The following is a 10,834-nucleotide window of genomic DNA, read 5'->3' as shown; positions in this document are numbered from 1 at the left end:
TTTATAATAAAATATTAAAGGTATAAAATACTGTTCAATTATAAAATGACAAGAAATCATTTACGAAGCAAATAAATATGATAAAAATAATCTTTCCAAATTAGAAAGTTAGATCTATTGCCTTATTGAACACAAGGGTCAATTTTTTTTTGCGGAAAATAAAGACAAAAAAGTCGGCATCTTTATTTCGAAGATGAGAATCAAGTATTCAAAATCAGCAAAGGTATTCAAAATATTATCCAGAGCATGTTTGAAGTTTGAAAAAAATTCATTTCTGATATCGATTTTGGAATTTTTAGGTAAGAAATATGATTTTTGAAATAACGTATTAGTAAATAAAATCTTGTCTTTCAATTGTCTTAAATAGATTCTTTTGATAACTAAGATAAGACCAATTGGTCAAGTATTTACCTAGGAACAGTGTATCATATTTCATTTTATATGGAAAAAACGTGAATGCCTTGTATCGTTTCTTTTTTTGACTAGTATACTAGGTAAATTTAAAGTGACAATTATTATTCGAACACACCTACGATGTTCCAAAATTGTAAACAAGTGTATATTATGATTACTATAGCGTGGACTACATTGTTGAATAACGATTAAACAATTAGCCGTTTAAACTTGATAATCATCTACTTTATTTCATAAGTTTATTCCAACGTTCTTTTGAATATAAATATGACAAAATTTAGCAGTTAAAAGATCGTTTTCCTTGTTATTGTGTATATATGTAACCCGAAATTTAATTAGATACTTTTCTTTACTTTTCTTGCTTTGATATACACACTGTGTCTAAACCACACCGTCTAAATTTGCTCGGACTCGATGGTATCTAACATCCGGCACAATGACGGAACACCAATAGACAAAAGAAAGGTAGGTTTCTCCTTATTTTTTTATTTTTTTTATGATATCGAAGAATATATATACATATACAACTATTTTCTATTGTGAGATGCAATATTTTCTACAACCGTTCTATATTAACGGAGAAATAAGTCATAATGCATGTCAAAATGACGAATTGAGTGAACCTTGCCTCGAAATTGTTTAATTTCTCGTTAAATTGTTCACATTGTACGGAAAGAAAGGTACGGGAAGATAGATATTGACACGGAGATTGCAAATTTAGTTATTATGAGCATCTCAATAATTGTATTTCTGTGTATGGAACGAAAGAAATGGGTCATGTCAAATTAAAATAAACCGGTTTCGTCAATGTTGTTACTACCCAATCACCCGGTTTCGTCTATATATATCACCCGGTTTTTGGTTTTTTTTAACAAACAATTTATGAAAAGAAACTTTGGCATGGATCTGAACATTGTCTTTCGAGAATTTAAATATATATTTATTGTAAAGTAAACTTGGCGTGTTAAAATCTATTTTAAACGGGCACTTTTGGACATAGTTAATTATGATAATACACATTTTCCTAATGAAAGGCGTATCCCTTATTTCACTTAACTTCAAACTAATTTTAAATGGAATATAAATACTGAATAGCAAACACTGTATCTAATTATTTTGTAACATTATTATATTTTCTTTGTTTATAATAGTAGTATGTAAAGATGAAAAATAAAAGGATGTGTTTTGATTGTGCCATAACTTTAATTTACTATACTATATTATATACACTTAGTTTACAATATTTACTATCAATTATTAATACATTTATGCATTCAATCATTGACGAACAGTCCCAAACCGACTATAGTCTATACTGTTCTGCACAAATTAATCATGCATGCAGTCCTGCCAGATTTTCTGGTACTATATATACTGTCTTACTTGCACACTAAAGCGAGTTTTCACACTTAACAATCAATAACATAGCAGTGAGATTTGTAACTTTCTTCCCGTTTCTGGTAGGCACATTTATTTTCATAGGCATGTTTTTCACATTATTTCTACAGTTCAAATTCATTTTTTGTACAGTTCAAATTCAATTGAAACTTCAAGATATCTTTCGAAAACAATATCTGACAGTTTTGTATTTTCAATGTGAATAAAAGTTGGTTTGCAAAACATGACCGTCATTTATATCTAGGTCTTATTAAGAAGAAATGACGGTAACCACTTATCCCATAAACATTGACAATGAGACAACTTTCTTTTAGACACAAAAATTATGTTGAATTAATCAAGTTTAGGTCAGCGTATGCCTTAAACAATGAGAAAAACACACAAACTGCATGAAAGCAAGCTATAACAGGGTCCTAAATTATAAATGTAAAACAATTCAAACAAGAAAACTACCTGCCTATTTTATGTTCAAAACGCATGTGGTATAAAGCAACTAAAGACAACCATGGAATTACAAGCGTGTGATTCGGGAATGGACTGAGTCAAAGTGTTGTCGCTGACACAAACAGTACAACAAAATTCTGATTTCCCGGGTGTCCCTGTTTTCTCATTTCTTACAATATTTTAATTCGGTATACACTTTATAAGATAAGTGGCGAATCTAGATGACGTATATGTTGCACGCCCCGATCCCACCTTTGGTTGCCAAAACTATATTGATTCCTGTATTTAACGATTTTGTAAAGCAAAAAATAATCAAAATATTGTTCGACTCACTACTCTCGGCGGTATGTAAAAGTTGTTCGAATTACGCCCACTTTGAAACAAAATGAATCCGTCTGTCCGTATATATTGTCAAAATATATTGACCAACGTCAGTGTACGATCATCATAACACAACGGCGACAGTACAGACTCGTTTTTAGTAATGTTAACAAAATAATTATTATCGAATTTTGTCGATGACCTGAGACTATTATACTAATTTGTACATAGCAGTATAGTTACAATAAGGGATAAAAAAAATTATTTTAATGCATGGTAGTTGTAATCCTACATTCATTTTCTATGTCGATTATGCATGCATATACAGTTGTCTTATTATCAACGTTTATCCTTAAGGAGATTTATTTTTAACGATTGTAGAAAAGATAACATACATAGAATGATTAGATTACTTATAAAGGTGTCCATCCTTTTGTGCGAGAAAATCACATATCAATTATGTGTTTCGATTTTTAAGACCGTAAACTTTAATTTCAAGTTTAAACATGTTCAACATATTTTCCCATAACTCATATAGAAAACGCATATTTAGACAGCTTTAATCTCAATATGCTGTTAAAAAAATTTCGGAATGCAAAGTAAATAAAAATATTTGTGTTCTATAAAGAGTAGGAATTCAAGTTTTTGCTTATTATTTATTTGAATCTGAGACTCATATAAATAATAAGCCGTTGACGGTGAACGAACTTGTTTTCCAACGACCCACAAAACTCCTTTTGAACGCTGAAGTTAAATAATCAATTATAATGTAATGCGATTATGATTTTTTTTATTTGACCAAACCGGGTTATGCATTTTGGAATCTATGACGAAACCGGGTTGTGTACATTGACGAAACCGGCCAGTTCCATTTTGACATGACCCATTTCTTTCGTTCCATACACAGAGATACAATTATGGAGATGCTCATAATAACTTAATTTGCAATCTCCGTGTCAATATCTATCTTCCCGTACCTTTCTTTCCGTACAATGTGAACAATTTAACGAGAAATTAAACAATTTCGAGGCAAGGTTCACTCAATTCGTCATTTTGACATGCATTTTGACTTATTTCTCCGTTAATATAGAACGGTTGTAGAAAATATTGCATCTCACAATAGAAAATAGTTTTTTAAGAATATATATTCTTCGATATCATAAAAAAAATAAAAAAATAAGGAGAAACCTACCTTTCTTTTGTCTATTGGTGTTCCGTCATTGTGCCGGATGTTAGATACCATCGAGTCCGAGCAAATTTTGCCGGTGTGGTTTAGACACAGTGATACATACCAGGGCTAATATGCATAAAACTACTTAAGTTGAGATTTATCCCGACCGAAAGGATTTTTTTTGCATGTCAAATGATAACTTATTAGTAAAATTAGATATGTTAACTTGAGTGATTTTCTACATATCAGCCCAAAATTAAAGACCTTGATTTGAATGTTTACTAATGATGCCTATAAATGAACGACCATTTAACTTCTTAAGGGTGGTGGGAGTACGGATGTCAAATTGGTTCAATATTCAACATTCAACTTTTAACATTCAATTTTTTTTCTTGTATCCATTTTCAACATTCAACATTCGATTTCAATATTCAACATTCGGTTTTAACATTCGATTTTCAACTTTCAACATTTAATTTTTTTTCTTTTTTTTTTTGCATCCATTTCAACATCAACATTTGTTTTCAACATTCGATTTTCAACTTTCAACATTAGTTTTCAACATTCACCATTCGTTTTCAACATTCGATTTTCAACTTTCAACATTCGATTTTTAACTTTCAACATTCGATTTTTAACTTTCAACATTCGTTTCAACATTCACCATTCGTTTTCAACATTCGATTTTCAACTTTCAACATTCATTTTCAACATTCAATATTCGTTTTCCAAATTCGATTTTCAACTTTCAACATTCGTTTTAAACATTCAACATTCGTTTTCAACATTTAACATTCGTTTTCAACATTCGATTTTCAACTTTCAACATTCGTTTTCAACATTCAACATTCGATTTCAACATTTAACATTCGTTTTCAACATTCGATTTTCAACTTTCAACATTCATTTTCAACATTCAATATTCGTTTTCCAAATTCGATTTTCAACTTTCAACATTCGTTTTCAACATTCGATTTTCAAATTTCAACATTCGTTTTCAACATTCAACATTCGTTTTCAATATTCGATTTTCAAATTTCAACATTCGTTTTCAACATTCAACATTCGTTTTCAACATTCAACATTCGTTTTCAACATTCAACATTCGTTTTCAATATTCGATTTTCAACTTTCAACATTCGTTTTAAACATTCAACATTCGTTTTCAACATTTAACATTCGTTTTCAACATTCGATTTTCAACTTTCAACATTCGTTTTCCAAATTCGATTTTCAACTTTCAACATTCGTTTTCAACATTCAACATTCGTTTTCAACATTCAACATTCGTTTTTCAACATTCAACATTCGTTTTCAATATTCGATTTTCAACTTTCAACATTCGTTTTCAACATTCAACATTTGTTTTCAACATTCAACATTCGTTTTCAATATTCGATTTCAAATTTTCAACATTCGTTTTCAACATTCAACATTCAACCTTCGTTTTCAATATTCGATTTTCGAAATAAACAATGTTCTTCATCAGAAATGGTTGCTGCTACCTTAGCAACAAATTAGTCGATTTTTGGCAGGAATCAGAAGATGTTTAGATGCGGTTATCCGTTTGAATGGAGACTGCGCACAAAGTACTAATTCTTTGGCGTATAACGATCAACCATGATGTGAACAGTCATCTGAAGATTAATTTTGAAATGTCTGATATTGTAAGTTTCGACTACAGTAAAAGTTGTAAAATGCATTTTTTTGTACAAAAAACACTTCATTTTGTTATTAAAATTGTGGTTATATAAATCATTTTTTTTCAAACATTTTTTGTTCGTTTCAATGCCAATGTTATCATAAACTATGTTTCAATAATATTATACAAATATTTTGTTATATTCCATCCAAAAAAAGAGGCTGATTTTTCAAATTTTAAAAAATCAAGGTGTTGCAATACTTTTTTCCATGTGTATATTATATTGGATCCCAGACAAATTTGACCAATACCTGATTACATTGTACTATTTGGTCGTATTCGATGATTTTTCTACATTTTACTCTGTTATATACGAGTATACATGACTACTACACGTTTCTTTAAAAAAAAACCGTTTCAGATCTAAAACATCATAACTGTAAGAATAAATTGTCTTTGTTTTCCCCTCCTGCATGAATGTTGTGGGGCATACTAATTTACCCTGTTGCGTCCGTCCGTCTGTCCATCGTCATTCCGGGCTAGGATACATAGTTTTTCAAGCTATCTTCTACTACAGTTTCAAGGATGCTTATACACATGCAGCATGAAAGTTTGCATAGTATACATATTTTTTAAGGGGCCAGCTGAAGGACGCCTACGGGTACGAGAGTTTCTCGCTACATTGAAGACCCATTGGTGGCCTTCGGTTGTTGTCTGCTCTATGGGCGGGTTGTTGTTGCTTTGGCACATTCCCCATTTCCTTTCTCAATTTTATTGCATGGACACAGGATTATGATTTTTTTCAAATATTCTGAAAATGACTGGTATTTTTGAATATTGAAAACGAATGTTGAAAGTTGAAAATTGAATGTTGAAAGTTGAAAATCGAATGTTGAAAGTTGAAAATCGAATGTTGAAAACGAATGTTGAATGTTGAAAACGAATATTGAATGTTGAAAACGAATGTTGAAAGTTAAAAATCGAATGTTGAAAACGAATGGTGAATGTGGAAAACGAATGTTGAATGTGGAAAAACGAATGTTGAAAGTTGAAAATCGAATGTTAAAACGAATGTTGAATGATGAAAACGAATGTTGAAAGTTGAAAATCGAATGTTGAATGTTGAAAAAGAATGTTAAATGTTGAAAACGAATGTTGAAAGTGAAAATCAAATGTTGAAAACGAATGTTAAATGTTGAAAACGAATGTTGAAAGTTGAAAATCGAAAATCGAATGTTGAAAAAGAATGTTGAATGTTGAAAACGAATGTTGAAAATTGAAAATCGAATGTTGAATGTTGAAAATTGAATGTTGAAAACGACTGTTGAATGTTGAAAACGAATGTTGAATATTGGAAACGAATGATGAATGTTGAAAACGAATGTTGAAAGTTGAAAATCGAATGTTGAATGTTGAAAACGAATGTTGAATGTTGAAAACGAATGTTGAATGTTGAAAACGAATGTTGAAAGTTGAAAATCGAATGTTGAAAACGAATGTTGAATGTTAAAAACGAATGTTGAAAGTTGAAAACGAATGTTGAAAGTTGAAAATCGAATGTTGAAAACGAATGTTGATTGTTAAAATCGAATGTTGAATGTTGAAAATGGATACAAGAAAAAAAAATAAAAAAATTTGAATGTTGAATGTTGAATGTTGAATATTGAACCAACTTGACATCCGTGGTGGGAGTGGGGTGGAGCGGTTGTCGTTTGTGTATGTGTTACATATTTGTTTTTCATTCATTTTTTGATATATAAATAAGGCCGTTAGTTTTATCGTTTGAATTGTTTTACATTGTCTTATCGGGGCATTTTATAGCTGACTATATGGTATGGGCTTTGCTCATTGTTGAAGGCCGTACGGTGACCTAAAGATGTAAATATCTGTCATTTTGGGCTTTTGTGGATAGTTGTCTCATTGGCAATCATACCACATCTTCTATTTTATATGGAGAAGGATTTCACGTCGAATTTTTAATTTATTTACGGTAAAGATTCTTCTTATTGTTGAAGGTTTAACAGTTACACTTAATTTGATTCCATTCACTTCTTAACATTTCTGAAAAATAGTTGTCTCATTAGCAACCATACCACAAATCCTTATTTTTCGTACGGAAAGGTGGTAGAATAACAAGTTGAATAAGGTAAATCGTTTTTCGTGTTAAACACAATCAAATATACATTTACTTTTGGGCTCAGGGCTAAGTTTATGTTACCAATGCATCAATTTTTGTTAGGAGAAGTAAAAAAAGTAGTGGATTCGGAAACGATAGTTGAACAATCCAAAAATAATATTCCGTTTATGTTTTAGTTAATTGTGGTACTCTTTTTTTAAGTTTTCCCAATTATGGCTTTTCATATTTCTGTGTAGTTGTTTTTATAAGTTAAAAGAAGAAAAAACGATAGTATGCGATATGGATTTTGCTCATTGTAGAAGGCCGTACGGTGACCTATACAGTTGTTAATTTGTGTGTCATTTTGGTCTCTTGTGGAGAGTTGTGTCATTTGCAATAATACCACACCTTGCTTTTTAATAGACACGCTGAAAATTCAGTTTTAAACGTTTTTTTTAGCGAATCTTTCATAACAGTCATGCAACTCGGAACTTATTCAGTGAACTTTTTATATAACTTTTTTCATCCATTTTCCTTCATTTAGAGATCTTTATAGACATAAGTATCTTGATAATTTGCACCAAAATGACAGGCAAACATATTTATATCATTTATTCTGGACTCGTTTCTCAAAATTTCGATCCTCATTAGGTTAAGTACGGAAAGGGGTCTTTCAAGTGTAATCTTGTAATGTTCTTAATGAATACAAAAGAAAGGGAGGGTGGGGGAGGGGGGGTGTAATTTGAAAATAATATATGTAACAAAAAGGAATATAAATTACTGACCTCCTAACAGAAAGTTCCTCTATTTTGTTGTCGGAAACAATCTTGCTCAACCTTGATGGTCCTGGCTTATTACGTAAGTCAGTCTACACGATCTACTAAAGTGCACATTAACTCTTCATCTAACGCAGACGATATATCCTCATCAATCGGCTTTTTTAAAAAAGTAGCTTCATTTTCAGAAGCTGATGATATGTCCTCATACATTAGTAAAAAATTGCCACTTAAATCCTCATCACTTTTAGTAGAATTATCACAGAACATTGACTGAGTTATAAAAATATTTTCATCGTCCGATTCCGTTGTTACACAATTTTTTATGAGCTGTTTTTACTCAAACTCATACATTTATACATTTTCCTTTAATGGGTTAGTTCAAAACTTTTTAAATTGCAATTGTTATATTATTACATAGTGATTAACATATAACCCTTTTCAAATATGTTTTTGATTTATGATGATTATTTGTAACTTCAATTTTGTTCTTGCAATTCGTGTATTTATTTGATTCAAACAAGAAAATTAATTTGGGAACAGTATTTTTTTATTTCACCTTTGAAATAATCCATCCATGGAAGAACACAAATCACTTCGAATAGTGATTATTTAATCACTTTATTCGAAAAAATGATTGAGATTTTGTGATTCGTAAGTGATACGTTTTATTAGGTTCCGAGTAAAAAAAAAATCAAAATCAATGGTTTAAGTAAGAGAATTGATAAGAAGTAGTGGATTCGGAATCGATAATCAACTCGCGACTGACGTTGCTCGTTGATTATCGTTTCCTAATCCACTACTTCTTATTAATTCTCTACTACATCTCTTCCAGATTTATCAGCAGGGCATTATGACGAATTTGTCTTTCCTTGACACATTTATTGACTCACGAACAAACCGTTATATTATTTCACTTCTTAAATCTTCAAACGAAGTCAGAACTGTATTCTTCCAAACAATTACCAAATGTAAGAACCCAATTTTGCTTTTATTGCCACGTCCTGCTTGTCTGCTGAGTTAACTTTAATTAATTACAGATAATCCTTAAATATAATATGAGGAAGGCGCTACCTTAAATGCCAGCTATATACTAAGACAATGTCCTATATATTGATTGGTTGTTGGTTGTATAATGCCCAGTGGCAAATATTTCATGCATGTTCAGAACGAATGTCCTAGGGTACATTAACATATTGTTTATGTCTAAAAGAAAATAATAAGTTCAGATGGAAAATGTTTAGGGAACGAACATTGAATTTGAAAAGACATCAGAGGTTATGGTATTTTTCCTGAAATTATTATGTTACCCACATCAGGTTTTGTTTCAATTTAGAATTGACATATATTCAAAACTTCTTACAGTTTGTTTAAGCCTCTAATGCTACCTTTCTTTCATATGATTTCTTGTCCTCACGTATAGTGTTAGTACAATTATTTCTACTTGATGCATCACTAGTATATGAAACTCTTGAACTTGAATATTGTTTTTTTTCCATGCTCTACGCTTTTTTAGTATAGCTGATTTAGTTCTCCTATCCATCCGCATTGGCGGATTCGTAAATGTGTTACTATGCCTTCTTTTTGGTATATATTTTTCTATACACTGACTTAATTTTGACTTGAAAATATTCTATATTTGCTCAATGCTCTTGTTTTCAAATATATTAATACATATAAAAGTTTGTCGATGTTTACGATATATTATACAAAGAAAGCTCCATCGTTATCTGTCTTGTATTTTGATAAAGAAAAAAAAGTAGTGCTAAATTATTTTCGATGGAAAGCTTTTTAATTAATCTTAATCATACAGAACACGTTTCATTGTCTGTTGAATTGCATTACACAGATCATGCTAAAGAATGACGACCTGTAGAATACATTGAAAAGTATAATTTTCAAAGAAACAGCAGAACACAAGTCGACAATAAAAAGCTACTCTTCGGGGTTTTGATAATTTTCCCTACCCTATCGATAAAAAAAAGATGGTTTCAATTAAAGTTAATCTTTAAAATCTGTCAAAGTATCACACACTCATTTAAAACAAAATTTTATTATAACAATAGTATTTGCCAAGAAAACAAACTATCAACATGATCAAATTTGCTTTGTGGTGCCCACAAATATAACTGTACGATTAAGATTTGATGGATTTTCGTTGAACAACGGAAATGAATAATTTCTTATACTTTGAACTGAATAGTTCTTATAAAAAGAAGTTTCTCTTATATTGGCATACGATAATATTTGTAAGTGTGACATTTTAACCTGTGATTAGCAATGTGAATCTTCAATGTCGACTTGCTGACATGTGTATGTAATACATTTATGTTTCTGTGCTATAAGATCTAATAATGATGCCGAAATGTTGACCGACGTTTGTATTGAAGTCTTATATGCTCATAATATTTGACATCGACTTTATCCGTTGGTCTGTTGATTGATAACGTTTAATTTTGTTAGTTTTTATGAATTTGAATTTCTACCTTGGCGTTAATATTTTGGTTATACTATTTACACTAAGTCTTATATTTTTTTCAATCGTTAGAAAT

Source organism: Mytilus edulis, chromosome 14 (assembly GCF_963676685.1).
Source record: "Mytilus edulis chromosome 14, xbMytEdul2.2, whole genome shotgun sequence".
In the NCBI taxonomy this organism is placed as follows: domain Eukaryota; kingdom Metazoa; phylum Mollusca; class Bivalvia; order Mytilida; family Mytilidae; genus Mytilus; species Mytilus edulis.
The sequence above is the reverse complement of the archived record's forward strand: the minus strand, read 5'-3'. Positions refer to the sequence as shown.